Consider the following 16,163-nt stretch of genomic DNA (forward strand, 5'->3'; position numbering starts at 1 on the left):
GTCCACGGGATTTAAAATTACGAGTTTGGTGGTCCCTGAGGTCCAAAAGGTTGGCGACCCCTGATCTAGAAGACTTTAAAAGTGAAGCAATCATTTATATCACTTTATCATATTAAAGCAGTTGAAGTACCTTTCTCAGATCAGGTTCTGCTAGATATATCAGAAGTTAAGTTTCTAGAATTTCTGTGACACATATAATTTTATAATGCTGAAATAATACTGCAGCAAACAAAAATCTTATTGGGCTTTTAGAAAGGAAGACTGAAGGGAACATCATAGCTGTGTATTAATCTGGAGAGGGAAACTTTTTTTTTAACTTAGCAAAGGGCCCTTTCTTTTCTTCTTTAGTTAAATTTAGCTGTCCAGTTAAATATCTGGATCGGCTCCTTCCAAATGCAAGCAAGACCAGCACCATATTGTTCTTTGCTGATATTATTGTGAGATATTGCTTGAATTCCAAAAGAGTGAACAAATAACTATCAGCTCTGCTCCTAATCCTTTGGAATTAGCAGAAATGGCTGACCAAATGACTAAGAAAATAAATAAAAAGTAATTTATTTGAGACAAGGAAAAAGTGACAAGAAAAAAAAGTAGCAATCTTATAAATAATTCCAAATGAAGTAAGTAAAATAATTGTAAGTTAACTAATTATATATTATAAACCAGAATTAGAACTTGAATTTCAGAATATTTGCACTGTTCATAATAGAGGAAATTGCCTAAAAGAGACTTCCTGCTTAAATGTTGCCATGTAGAGTTTTTTTTTTCCTAAAAGCAATTTTTTTCCCCAAGGGGAAATTTGTAATAATTTTTGCCAACAATGATATGCTTCATTCTTAAGTCCAGGTTAAATCTAGCAGACAAAAATTATTCTGAGGCTGTTACCATCCTCTTTAAAAGTCAAAGTTTGATTTTGAAAAAAACAAGGTAAAAAGACAACTGTACTGACATTTAGGAATTTTGGTGTTGGGTGGTGGTTTTTTTAAAAAAAAAATCTCTTGTGATGAGTTCATCAACATGTCTATGCAGTGTTCTTGACAACACTATGGCCACTGTCTTCCTCTGAAAACATCTTCCCTTACTTATCAGTCTATCCTACAGCCTGAAACTTCATTATGATCATCTACAAGGCTGACCTTGCTTAGATTTCTGATATCACCTTAGGCTAGGAGTGTCAAACTCACATCACATGCTAGGCCGACCCCATCCGGTTTAGCAAACAGGGAAAAAGTCCCAAAAATGTCACATGACGCCGCTGTGACGCCGCGAGTTTGATACCCCTGCCTTAGGCAGCTAGCTACAATCACTTAGTTTGGATCCCAGACTTCTGGTGTCCAAAAAAGAAGCGGACATAAATATTTTACAGCAACAGCTAGTTATTTCTTCAAAATAGTTTGCTTGGTACTGATATCACTTATACATTACCAAAAGAAAAAGAAAGAACATTTTTGTTCAACAGTAAGATCGTTAGTTAGTTAGCGTGCATAAGAGCACCAACATGCCTACCGTCCCTGTCCTATTGTTTCTTTTATTTTTCTTATATGTATCCATGTATTCATAACTATGTTTATACTTATACCTATTATCTTGTAAGCAATTGACAAATCAAAATAAATAAAAATAAATAAAATAATTGGCCTGTTTAAGGTTTCATCTGCTGTTATTTTTTGTCTTTTAAATTTTTACTTTTATTTTTATTTTTTAAATTTACTAATGTCAATGATTTCCTATCCTTGAAATTAAATATCATAAAGGGAAGTATCCAACTATTTTAAAATAAAATTAATAAATAAATTAGGTTCATGCAGCATCTTGCTCGTGGTTTTATTTTTGAAGTCCATGATGAACCAGTTTAACACTTCCATATCATCAGTGTCAAGCCACTTAAGATTCTGATCTTTAGTCACAAACCTTAGGGACATAGCCACACAAATTACACTGTTTTAAGTTAAACAAGTAATGTGTTATGCTAAGTGTTTTATTTTCACAGCAGACAAGTGTACGGACTGTCAACGCTGATATCATTAGCAAAGAAGCCGTAATTGCCAGACAAACCAATTCCTCATGATGTCATACATAATCCAGGCAGATGACAAGAGATCAAGAAAAATTCACACCTGACATCCTTTTAACATTCTTTATTACTTCTCTGCTAATGACTCAGAATTTGTTTGTTTTTAAACTCCTGGTTTACTTTACATTCCCTAGTGTCCTATTTGATTTAAATCTGTTCTGTTATCCACAATTAAACTCTTGGTCCTGGAAGGAAAACGTAAATGTCAGATTTCCTTTGAATTGAATTTGACTCTCCAATGACTTCATGAACAAGTCTATGCAAGTTTCTGTTGTTGCTGGTTTTGGAAGTGGTTTGGCACTGCCGTCCTCTTGGATGTTTTTCAACTACCTAGTCCAGCTTGCAACCCTGATATTTCCCAGATGTTTCCTGCCTAACTTTGTACTAACCATGCCCAACCCTGATTAGCTTCCAGACCTAGATAAGATCAGTTAGGTGCAACTTGCTGAAATTATTAATTTTCTGAATAAGAACTGCGTGAAAAGGAGGCTACGTAGGTTTAAGCTAGCCTTATAGGTTTGTAAGCAGCTTTACCAACTTACCGTACAAGTTGTCCTTGACTTACAATAGTTTAACAATAGTAATTAGGATGGCCTTTGAAAGGGTACTTTACAGACTGTACTTATGATGCCTATAAAGCAACTTTGGCTTTTGCAAAACATTGTACTACCACCTCTAAGGTCAGATGACAACAGTCTAGTTGCTTGGTGCCTGTTTGCACATACAATTTTGTTGCCAAGCGCTTCACAATCATATGGTCGCCATTTGCAATGTTCTGTGCCAGCTTCCCCAGAAAATCAATGGGAACCCACCAGGATAAGTTGCAAGCTGCTGGTGGCGCCTGCCACTTGCTGAGACAACTTCCTCTTATCTCTGGGGGCTGGCTGAAAGAGCTGCTAGCCAAGGAAAACTGAACAACTCCTTTTCCTTCTCCCGTGCAGAAACACAGCCTAAAGATTTGGGTTTCACTCTTGTACCCCTTTGAAGGAGTTTCCTTCTGTGTGTGGAGTAAGCTGGGACAATGGCTGTGTCCAACCCATTTTTCATCCTCAGAAAATGAGGTAGATAGAAAATGCTGACAAATGGTTACATCATGCTTAGCCCTATCTAGACTAGAGCACTTCTTAGCTTTATGGGGATTTCAGCTTGAACTTTTCAACAATATCTGTATTATAGAGTTTATAAAACCAGAATGAAGCAGAAAAACAGCTTATCAATTTTTATCATCCCAATTCCTTCTTCACAGCTAACACTATTCAGACAACCAAAATGCTGCCACCTATACATGGACACACAATTATTACAAATATAGTAAGTGGAATTCTGACATTCCAAACATTTGCTTCTTCAATTCTATGTTTATGTCATCCATAGAAAGATCTTTTCTTCCTGTATATGTTATATTAACTTTCCCTTGAAAAAATTTTCTTGCTCCTAAATCCAGCATTTCAAACATTATAGTATAGTGGTTGTCAATTATGCTAAATAAAAATTTAGAAAATGTCAATGTTTTAATGAAATATTTTCAACATTTTCCTGAGATGGTGTTACAGTGGTTCTCCTCTTTCCTTCAGGACTGATTCCAGTTGATGTCTATGGAAATTCTCAATCATCCAGGACATGGTTATCACAAAGTACTGTTCAAAATGCAACTGGACCCCTCTTTCAAACCAGTGGCCGTTTCTGTCCAGAATGTGAACTTTACTGTACATACATGGCACAATACAGGAGAACAATTCCATCAGGACAAGATTCAGCAGTCCACCTGCATCTAAAAGACAAATGTTGCTCTTTTGAAGACAGTAAAGTCCACATTTTGGACAAAGAAGGCCACTGGTTTGAAAGAGGAGTCAAAAGGCCATCTATGTTAAAATTGAACAGCCTTCTCTCAACAGAGGGAAAGGATACGACATCTCCTATTTCCTGTCTACAACACAATCTTTCAGCAATCCCAAGAAGGTTCCATACCCATTTGTACTCTGTTTCAGGTGGCCCTGAGGATATAAACCTCTAAATGGCCTCAACAACTCTTGGAAATGAATGACTGACCTTCACAGTGCTGATGGCCAGATAACTGTAAAGTATGTACATCCTTTCATTCCTTACTATTCAGACAGAACTGGAGAAGCGTCTTGGATGAGAAGTGAAAGATTTTCAAGGAAAAAAACCAAGAAAGTCCAGTTGCCTTTTGAACAACACCTTTGGGATTCCAGTTGATGTTGATGGAGAGTGTGATCCTGCTTTGTGGCATACCTCTGGTCTCAAGTTTCTGCCCTCACTTTTTAAATATCCATATGACACCCTTGGTCAGGATGGGTTTAGATATTATCAATAAGATGATAACCCAGTTATAATCTCAACCCTTGTCTATCCCCACAATGCTGTTGAAGTTCTGTCTCAATGTCAGGAACCTGTGAGGATCTGGATTGTGAATTAAAGGCTCAATAGGTAACCCTACTAAAACCCAGGTGTCTGGAATTTGGGGCCACCTGGATCCAGAGAATTTCTATCTTTCATTAATTTCATTCTGCATTAATTGCAATTTATAGACCCAGTGTGCAATTTATTGATTATCCTGGTATCATTGTACCCATGGCTCAAATTGTCATTGTACAAATCCACTGAAGATGTGTCATAAATGATATGTGGTCCAGAATGCAACAGCATAAGTAATTATGGGCTATGATGCACCCATGTAATACTTACTCCATGAGCTACACGTGTGCTTCTGGTCACCTAAAAGACCTTCTTGGGACAATTCATAAGATCACTTGTTTCCAATCACTTCTGCCCAACTAATAAAACCTGGTGGCTCTGGCTTATAGCAATGGTGGTAGTAATAGCGCTTAGACTTATATGCCACCCCATAGTGCTTTACAGCACTACCTGGGTGGTTTACAATGTCAGCATATTGCCACCAATAATCTGGGTTCTCGTTTTCCTGACCTTGGAAGGATGGAAGGTCAACATTGAGTCAACGTTGAGCCCAACAGGATTAAACTCCAGTCTCTGGGCAGAGTTTGCGTGCAATACTGAATTCTAATCACAGTGCCATGAAGGCTTTAGGGTCATGTTATTTCAGCAGTATTATCTGGTGGACCCAGGAGATATGCCTTTTCTGTTACCACAATACATTCACACACACACATAGAGATTACTTAAATAAATACAAATGTTTATTATTTTCTAATATGAGAAATCTGTATATAAAGTACAAATGAACTGCATCTATCATTAATAGTTTTTGATTCATTAAATATTTTCTGTTTTATTAACAGAAAGAAAACTTTAAGATAAAATAGGAGGCCATGTCAACTGAAAGGAAATGTTGAATAGTCACTACCAAATATATAAACTGAGTTTTTTCAGCAATTTTTAATTTTATTTTTGAAATAAAAGTTTGTTTTGTGAGATATAACATAAATAGTAAATACTTCAACTAGGTACTCTTTATATTAAAATCGTTTTAAAGTAAAAATTGTCTTAAATCTCAAGATCAAATAGTTGTCTTAATTTTATTCTTTATGAAGCATAAATTATATTATCCTGACTAGTTCTAACTTTAAAAACTCAGGAATATGATTATAGCTTATGGTACTATGAATTAGACAGGTTATATTGTTTGACTCAGAAAGATGAAAGATGAAAGCAAAACTGTCTGAATGTTGGATCTATGTAATAGGTGCCAGAGAGTCTAATTCTTTTTTATTTATTTTTTAATTTTAGTCTAGGTTTAATGGCAAATTTAAAGATTTTACTCCACTGTGATAGTGACATTGAGTGCCAAGCTTGAAGAAATGTATGAAGTTTATTGTATATCCCAACATCAATACACTGACTGCCATAGTTAATTGAATTACTTCAAACTTAATTACAGGAAGGAAATACAAGTTAATTGTATCATGAAGCCATTAAGGTACATCTCCAAAAAAGCATAAAGTAAAATAAACAGCCATTCTTCATCCACGTGAACATGTTTTCTTTCCCTGGCTTTGCAATTTACTAAGGTGTAGGATCATGGAATTTATCATTCCATGGCAGGATAGAATTGTTATTGCTAAGAATTATTTAGTAAGCTATAACATTGTGCGAATGAAAACATTGGTCTTTATTATTATAGTCTGTTATTTCACAGAATTCTTCAGTGATAAGTATGGTGTTAGCCTTTTTGTACAAGACTGTTTAGTTGGTTAAATCCTTGTTAAGCACAAAATTGTATATTAATGGATGCTGTATTTAAGTGTTATACAGTATTTATAATATATAGTTCACATAGGGAATATACAAAACCATCAAAACTGTTGCAGTTTTATTTTTATATTTGAAATATTATTTCAAACTTGAGGAAGCACAATTACTTAAAGAATCAAATACCACAATATGTTTACAGAATATTTGTAGTATAGGATCAGCCTTTCTTCAGGCATGGCTGGGAAACAAATTTTGCTTCTGACCAGATTTGTTACCACTGTTAATATAATAATTTGTGCTTTGCCAAGACAGAAGAATTTCATGGATAGGGAGTTGCCCTTGAGAAACAAGAATTTTAGGAAATATGTAGCGTGCTTGCCTAAAACAAGCTCAATTTCCACATACCACATACTTAGTCATCGTATAGATAAAAGGTCTCTCCAAACTGGAGGTTTTTTAAAAACAACAACAACCCTGAAACCTTGATTCTATAAAACAGAAGCCAATAAAACAAACTGTAATATTGTTCTTCAAAGTTGGGGAAAAGATGTGAGATATTTGTTTTCTTCTATCATATTTGTGACATGTTCTCTTAGTACATGAACTTGGGGGCTGGGAGGGGATGTTTTTTATGGTTATGTATTGGATTTTTATTTTTGTAAACTGCCCAGAGTCACTGAGAGCGAGAGGGCAGCCATATAAATTTTCTAAATAAATAATAATAATTATTAGGGTGAAAGTTTGTTCTCTGAGCTTCTGGGTTGGTTTCCTGAACATTTTGTTACTAGGCTAGGTAACATCTTCAGCGGAGTTTAGTGGATGTTAGTGTCAGTGTTCTTCTGTTTAAAAGGGCTTCAGGTGTGGGTGTATCAAGTGAAGATCTTGTGGTGGGTCAGTTGTGAGTCATCAGTGAGTCTTGTGACGGGCCTTTTGGGTCTTGTGATAAGGAGATTACATCAGGTCAGGGTCACTGGGAGGTGAACTGCTGGGAGGAGTTGCATGGGTTGATTGAGGGTTGGTGGTGTCTCTGGTTGGCTGTCCGGTTGATTTGGATTCTGGGAGGTTCGTAGGCTGATTGTAGGTTGTACACACAAGCTACAGATATTCACCACTATTGCAAATAAATAGTATGCTAACTTCATAGTTTAAAAAAGGGTAAAGATTTCTTCCTGCCAGTTGTATCCAACTCTAGGAATGGTGCTCATCTCCAATTCACAGCCGAAGAACCAGTATTGTCTGAAGACACTTCTGTGATCATCTGGCCAGCATGACTATACACTGAAGGAATGCTGTTAACTTCCACTGAAGTGGTACCTATTTAACTACTTGCATTTGCATGCTTTCAAGCTGCTAGGTAGGCAGCAAGTGGGGCAAGAATGGGAGCATATTCCATCATGCGGTACTTGGATCTCAAACTGCCAAACTTCCAGTCAATCAGCCCAGCATCTTAACCACTCAGCCATTGTGCTCCCTACCATCATAGTATAGACCAGGGGTGTCAAACCCGCTCACATCGCGGGACTATCGTGACATATCGCAATGTTTTTTGCCTTCGTGGAGCTGGGGTAGGTGTGGCCTGCACAGGCTGTATCCGGCCCATGGGCCACCAGTTTGACAGGCCTGCTATAAATGGACAAATAGTGAGAAGAAATATCAGTGAAATTATGACATGGTATTACATTCTATCCCAATCTTGTATGAAGTAGAAGCAGATTATTCATTTTGTGAAATCTGATGGTGATATAGACAGATCTTACCTTTTTGTCTCACCTTCCTACATTCAGTTTATCCAACTGGCTTAGTTCTAGTATATAACGAAATAAGTTAGTGAACATTTCCTTACAAGTACTAAAAACATGGCAAATACGTACTATTACGGGAAAATTCCTTATTTCCATAAGTTTAAATTCCTAAGTAGTTATATATGCCATTTTTAGTTGTATTCAAGAATATATGTTATTTCGGCAGTTCCGGTCTGCAGCGCTTCGGGGCAGGCAGGAATCCGCGATTGTGCGCGGTTTCTGCCTGTGTTCGCTGCCCGAGTGCCCTGAACCACCCGGCTTCAGGGTTAGCCACCTCTGTAGAAGGTGGCGAAGACAGGGGGCCTGGCAGGGTCGAGAGATATCACACCTCTCTTCCCTAGCCGGCAAAACCCCCTTTCCGAAGGCAGCTGAGCGGCGGTCAGAAATGGCCGCCACATAGAAGCGTTCAGCCGGAAAAAGAAAGTGCAGGAGGAGTCGTGAAGAAGTGAAAGTGTTTTTTGCTGACCGGGAAAAGTAACAGCGAAACTATCCTGGATTGTAAAAGTTGCCCAAGATATATCGTTCCCAGAGACTTACAAGCGGTGAATGGAAATTTAAAAGGGAAAGTTTTTCTTTCTTTTCACTCTTCTTCCTAACGTGACAGTGAACAGAACCGCAAGAGAAATCGGAAAACCCGCATTGGAGGTAATTAAATGCTAAAGGGATAAGGATTTCTGAATATTCAAAAAAATATATTTTTTGCTGTAAGTGGGAAGGGAGAGGGAAAAAAATTGGAGCAGAATTTGAAAGTAAGGAGGAGATTGCCTAGAACTTCAAAGAGTTACTAAATATTAACAAGACTTCTAAAGATATATTTTAACTGGAACTTTGTGACTAAACAGTAACCCCAGAAAGAGAAAGGGAAGAAAGAAGAAAGTACTAAAAGAAGCAGCTTATTTGGATTGTTTGGTGATTTTGGAACTTTTGGGAACTACTTTTGATTAAAAGCACTTGGGTGGTTGTTTTGGAAAAACTTTTTCTCTCTACAATGGCATTACTTTTGGATGAATTGAAAATTGAATATCAAAAATACAAAAAAGAAGAACAAGAAGGGAAAGATTCTCTTGGCACTCTTTTTCAATTTTTAGAAATGGCGGTTTGTACTTATGAAAAACTGACTGCGCAACAGGATGATTGGGATAAAGAAGAAGCCATCTTTGATGAACAAGTGACTCTATTTGGGGAAGGAAAGGAGAAAGAGGAAAAGAAAAAGGGACTTTAAGACTTGAAAAACAACCCCAAAAGAGAAAAATAAGGGGAAAAGTGGATACAATGTTAGAAATCAACAGAAAGGGGAAAGCAGAAGAAGAAAAGGGAGGTGGAGAGACAAGGGGGTAAAAAGGGCAAGGAGAAGAATAAGCAAGGGAGAATGGAAGGGATGAGAAGCCTCAATGGTGGGGAGCAAGATGTAAAGAAACAAAATTCTTTTAGAGACAATGGGTAAATTTAATTGAAAAGGGATTCTGTAAAGGTACACTAGATTGTATTCTTATATCTGTATTTAGAAATAATGTTAGAAAATTGGAAACAACATGTAATCAAAAATGGGATAAAATATTTAGTGTAATTTAGTGAAACTTTTGTGAGGAAAAAGAAGGTAATGAAATAAATGAGAGAATTGAAGTAGAAGAAATGGGAACATCTTAATGAAATAATGATTTAAAATATGTGATGTGGGGGGGGGAAATAATTATGGAAAGTATAAGTGTTCCCATAAAAGTATGATATTTAATTGAAAAGTAATGTGTAAAGTGTTTAAGATATAAATGAATATTAATATTAATGATTAGATCTGTATTGGCATTAATAGCTGTTTTAATTACATCATATACCTATAATTTCCTTTTTTTCTTTTTCTTTATTAAAAACATTGTGTAATTTTAGAGAATAAAATTGTGAATAAAATAAATGAAATGAAATAAATGAGAGAATTGAATTAGGAAGGAACAGGAACATTTTAATTACCTAATGTTTTATAAAATATAAGTGAAGTGGGGAGGAATTAACTATGGAAAGTGTATGTGTTCTCATAGAAGAATGATACGTATCTGAAAAGTAATGGGTAAAACGTTAAGATTTAAATGAATATTAATATTAATGATAGAATTGAATTAGTATGGATTGTTGTTTTAATTATATTATACATTTATAATTTTTCCTTTTTTTAAAATATAGTGTGTAATTCTAGAATGTACCAAACAGAATCCCAATGGAAGTCATGTATTATATTAAGTGTTATAAATTTAGGGGAAAGAGTTAAAGGCGTCATACTCCAATCAGTGTACAGGAGAAACTTTGTGGAAAGAGAAAAGATAAATGGATAGCTGGAAATAGAACAGACAAAGAATAATAAGTATTATGATTTGAACTGAGATAAGATAAATAAAATGGAATTAAGAAAGTTAAAAGAGGTGAGAAGTTATATAGAAAATTGAAAGTGGTAATAAGATATGGAATGGTATATAAAATGAATATGAATTTGAATTTGTGTCTGTACGAAGAGTTGTAACCCGGGATCAAGCAACTTTCAGAAAAGATGTTCTATGTTTTTATGTTTTGTTTGTTTGTGTATTGTCTTTGAAAATCAATAAAACTGTTTTTTTTTAAAAAAAGAATATGTTATTTTGACATATTTGTTAATCCATGAATAAGTCCATTTAAACTAAAAATTGAGATAAAAATGAATAAATTATATACAACAATAGAACGTGGTTTCTCTTGACACTTTCCAATGCATTGTGTTCATATTGATATTCTTCAGTTTTCAGTTTATTTTTATTCATGGTTTCAGCACAATACATTGCATACAAGTAGTCTTCAACAGTTCATTTAGTGTCCGTTCAAATTTACAATGGCACTGAAAAAACTGATTTATGACCATTGTTGTGTCCCAAGGTCATGTGATGCCCTTTTGCGACCTTCCGACAAACAAAATCAATGGGGAAACCAGATTCACTTAACAACCAGGTTACTAACTTATCAAGTGCAGTGATTCACTTAACAATTGAGACAAGGAAGGTCATAAAATGGGCAAAACTTACTTAACAAATGTCTCACCTAACAACATAAATGTTGGGCTCAATTGTGGTCGTAAATCAAAGACTACCTGTACAGTATCTGTTCCTAATTTATAATGCACAACTGATACCCTGAATTACATTTCTCTTGAGGAAGAATTACCTTATTTCTGCTTTCTCCTACCTGGAATTATATGAATAATCAAAAGGATGGACCTAGACTATTTCTAGTTCTTTCCAAATCTTACGATTTCCAAAATATATATTTATATTCATTGTGTTAGCTACATACAGTAGTGTCATTAAATCATTCAGTTATAGAATATTCAGGATTGATTTCTTAGCTGTACAGCCACCATGTATTTTTTCCCTTCTGGAATGAGGAAATAATATTATAAGCAAAATATGACTGCATCTTTAAAAGGAAAACAGATTAAGGAGATATGTATTGAGGTGACATATGGAACTGTATTTTTCATATTGTGATGAAATTGCTACAGGAAATCGCAACAAATGAAATAGAAGAATCAACATTTAAGATTATGGTGGTCTTGATTTCATAGGATATATTTATTATAGATTGGAAAGATATTTGCTGGGTATATTTTAATTTGGATTTTTTGTACTGAGAAAGAGTCTGAACTCTAAACTATTGAATCTTCATCTATGATTCCTTGAAGCATTCCCTTAAAATAGAGAGATTACTTTGTCTCCTATAAGAGCCTAGCACAAGAGACATACAAAATATTACATCCAAGCCATGCAATTTTTTGAGTTTTCCAATAATTGTCTCCAAAAATTTTGGAGACAATTATTGGAAAACTCAAAAAATTGCATGGCTTGGATGTAATATCACTGCTCAAGATTCTTTACTTTGGAAGCAACAACCAGCAGCCTGTAATACAATTAGTCCACTTAACTATTATAAAGTATATTCGTGATTCTCAGAGTCTCTTTTGGATCTATATTGTTCTACCAACAAATATTAAGACTTATTTTTATTAACTATCACCACATCCAATCATGGGTCTTTAAACCAACCAAGATTACTACCACTGTTAAAAGCTGGTGGAGGAGCTCAATTCTAGCACCAAAGATGCCCAGGTGCTGGCTGTGGAGCAGATCACAAACCGCTCATATGTAAGTTCCAAGTTAAGCTAAAGAAGAAGAAAACCAACTGTTTTCCAGAATATGATCTTGAGCATTTTCAATTTCATCAGAAATTGCTTTGAAATCCAGAAACCCATTTATAGAGAACTACTAGAGGAACTATGGAATAAACTTAAAGATGCTGTTAGGAATAAACATGACCAAGTTGCCAAAGATGAAGCAAACTATATGTCGGGGGGGTGGGTGGGGGGTGGGGGGGGGAGAGACTGCCAAAAGGAGAAGGGAAGCCAAAGAAGCAAGAAGGGCAAAAATCTCAAGAAAGAACATAACAGTCTTCTGTCAGAAGAAACAGAAAGTAGTACTATAACTGCACATGTAAAGACATTGAAGATGGAAATGGAGAAGGAAAAACAAGGAAAGTCTTCCACAAGATATTCGAACTTTTCCAATCTTAAATTTGCATGCTAAAACACAGTTATGGACACTAACTCACTAAAAGACGATCATAGAAAGATTGAAGGAGTATACTAAAATATTGTACAGTAGAGATATGAGCGAGCATACAAGATGTCATAAACTCTAGTACAGACGAAACTAGATCAGCACTTTGATTATCACTAAGTTGGAAGGCTACAGGAACTGATGAAATACCTACAGAAATATGGCAAGCAACAAACAAAGAATTTGTAAATTATGTCAGCAAATCTGAAGAAAGAATCCAGAATTGGAAGACGTGAGTATAAATTCTAGTAAGGGAGAGGGGGAGAGAGACTTAACAGTGTGTAAACATTGTAGCAAAACCATGTTTAGGATTGTTCAGTGCAGATTGGAGACCTTAATGGAAAGGGACATTTCAGATATTAAGTTGACCTTAGAAAAAACTGAGGAACATGAGATATAGTATTATTGCACATTGGATAACCAAATAATATTAAAAGTTTGTGTTTTGTTTATTATAGAAAGGACTGTGATCATCTCAATCATCTCAAGCTGTGGCAAATGCTTAGAAAAGAGGGAATCTCAGAAAATCTCACTGTCCTCTTCCAAAATTGCACCTATATATCTATAACTACAGTATGAATAGACCATGGTGAATTCGACTGGTTCCATGTTGGCAAAAGATTGAAACAACATTGTACACTCTCCCCTTATTCTATTCAGCCTATATGTTGAACATATATTAAGGGGAGCTGAATTGGAAGATGAATGCAGTTTAAAAATTGGAGGAAAAAATATCAATAACCATCACTATTTAATTTTTACTTATTTAACTTTTATCTCACCCATTTCACCTGAAGGTGATTGTAGGTGATTATGCTAATGTCACTACTCTGACAGCCAAATATACAATCTCTTGTTAATAAAAGGCAGGGTGCATACTGAAAAATATGGAACTAAAATTAAATAAAAGGAAGACCAAACTAAAGATAACAGTGGAAACAACCAGCCATCGAAGTGATAATGAAGATATCAAAATGCTAAATTGTTTCTGTCTTTTAGGATCAATTGTCATCAGTAAAAGAACAGTCAAGAAAAGCACTTGGTAGAACAGCCAGGAAGCCCGGGAAAAGATATTCAGATACAGAGCATGTTTATACCAACAAAGATGAGAATTCTGCATGCCATGATATTCCCTATTTTATAGAACCGAAAGCTGGATTTTGAAGAATCAGGACAAAGAGTATTGACACTTTTGAACTTTGGTTTTGGAGAAGACCCCTGAGAGTACAGCACACAAACTATCAATAAAACAAACCAATGGATCATCAAACAAATCAGGCCAGAGGTCTTACTCAATGCATAAACAACCAAACTAAAATTATCCTATTTCAGACATATTATGTGAAGACTCAGCTCTCTGAAGAAGGCTGTAACGCTAGGAAAAATGGAAAGAGAAAAGAATGACTATCAGCAAGATGGATGTACTCAGTTAGTGTCAATAGGTGCACCACAGGAAGACTTAAAATACTGAAGCAGTCCCCATTTTTTTTGGCTCCATGGCAGCAGCAATGGCGAGGGGGAGTTTTGCACATGCAACCTAGTTCCCATGCATGCCAAGCTGCTTGCATAACCTGGTTTCCAACAGGCTGCGGACCAGCACCAGGCTGGCCAATGGTTGGGGACCCCTGACTTAAAAAATTATCAGATTAGGGACAGATCATGATGGAGAATATCTATGTGATTGTTATGAGTTGATGCCAATGTGATGGCTCATAGTCAATCAAAAACAACATATTTATTTCATCAGGATACTCAGAATATTTTCAGCTTAGTTTAGGGTAGAGTTATTGAATTGAGCAATAAAAAATAGGCTTTTGGTATACTCCATTGTATTTTCTACATTCTTATAGGTATTTCCATTGTCCTCCTTTCTTTTTCTTTCTTTTCTCTTTCTTTCTTTCTTTCTCTCTCCCCCTCTCCATTCCCTTTTCTTTCCTACATTCCTAAAGATACCTTATTTTAAACCAGTATATGATGTTTACATTGTCCAGTCCACTCCCTTAAGATTTCCGGCTCTTCTTGAAAAGTCACTCACTGCATAATAGTATAACTATTCTTGCTTTGTCATTAGGTTTTTTTTTTGATAAATTAATGTGCATGCAAACTGGGCTAGAATGGCTTGATTATCTTGCTTCTTTTTTACTTGGCAAATGAGACTATAATTTATTAAAGCATAAATGTAAGCTAGATGTAATTTATGCCTTAATTCTTTCCATAAAGTTGTTTTCTGTGCAGTTTTTATAAGGCAGATTTTTCTAGAGAACTCTTCCAAAACCTGATGCCTGCATGAAAACGTGGAACAAAACCATGCAACAATCAATCAATCAATCAATCTGCTCCAAGACTTTTGGCACTAATAATAAAATCAATACAATAAAATTATTAAAATGTTCATTTTAAAATACCACAAAAGAACAAGAGTGATGTAATATAGCTGTTTAACAGATGACAAAGCTCTGGTAACATCTCTAAATGCTCTATATGAGCTCCATTTTAACTTGAAAGGCAGGGAGGCTATACCAGAACACTGGGGCCAAAATGGGCTTCCTGGCCTCTTCCCTTCTACTCCCCTCCACCCTTGCAAATGGAGCACCAAGGTGATTGAGATCCAGTTGTATTTTAAGATTTTCCTCTAAAGAACTCAAAAACTAGTGCTAGGAGAAAATTATAATTAGCATCTAATATTCAATGTAAAAAGTTGGAGGAACCAGAATTTGTACTGAGATTTACCATAAAATCCCAGAATATAAGGATGTCCTTGGGGAGGAACGAAGTTCATTATAATTGCTTCGGTAATCCAATTCTTCTAACATATTTCCCAGGGAAAATGACACTGCATGAAATTGGTTTAAGGAAGCCACTCTTCTTAATATACATATAATTAGGCTGACTTTAAAAAGATGCTTCTGTTTACACTGTCGCTACGTGATTGTAGGTATATTTATTAACATACCAATCTCTAAGTGAAATCTAGTTTCCAAATCTTAAAATGGTCTGATCCATGTCATGCTATGTTGATACTTTGCAGAAAATTAATACAGAACTCCTAAAACACCAAATAAATGAATTATCCACCATTTTTAAAGTTTTTCTTTCTGCCAACTATCTACAGTGCATTAAATAGATCTTAGCTATGCAGGACATACAAATATAACTTCCCCTCCTATCAATAAAATTTTATTCTGATATAATCATTAAAGGAGTAGAAATAATTTAAGGTTCACCATCTTGTGTTTCTTATACCAAACCCCATGGAGTGGGGGGTAAAACAGGATAAAGGAACATTTTAGAAAGATGGAAGTATTTGTAATCTGTTGCCCCTTTGAAAAGCTTTTTGATTGGGAAGGCCATTAAATTGCATTTAGTGGTTATAATTACATCACCTCTTTCATCCAGGAGTTCAAGTAGTTAAATCCTAGATAGTCAGATTCTAAGGTTCCAATTTTACATTTTAATAATAATTTAATA

At 35.4% G+C, this 16,163-nt stretch overlaps 1 long non-coding RNA gene across 1 annotated transcript in view; it reads right to left on the reverse strand.

Moving 5' to 3' along the window:
• LOC113413660 (uncharacterized) overlaps positions 1–16,163 on the reverse strand; it is a 301,334-nt gene that overhangs the window by 94,398 nt on the left and 190,773 nt on the right. The window lies entirely within an intron of this gene.

The sequence above is a fragment of the Notechis scutatus genome, chromosome 1, assembly GCF_049901735.1.
Source record: "Notechis scutatus isolate UNSWTSFEM ecotype Mainland chromosome 1, rNotScu1.2, whole genome shotgun sequence".
Lineage (NCBI taxonomy): Eukaryota > Metazoa > Chordata > Lepidosauria > Squamata > Elapidae > Notechis > Notechis scutatus.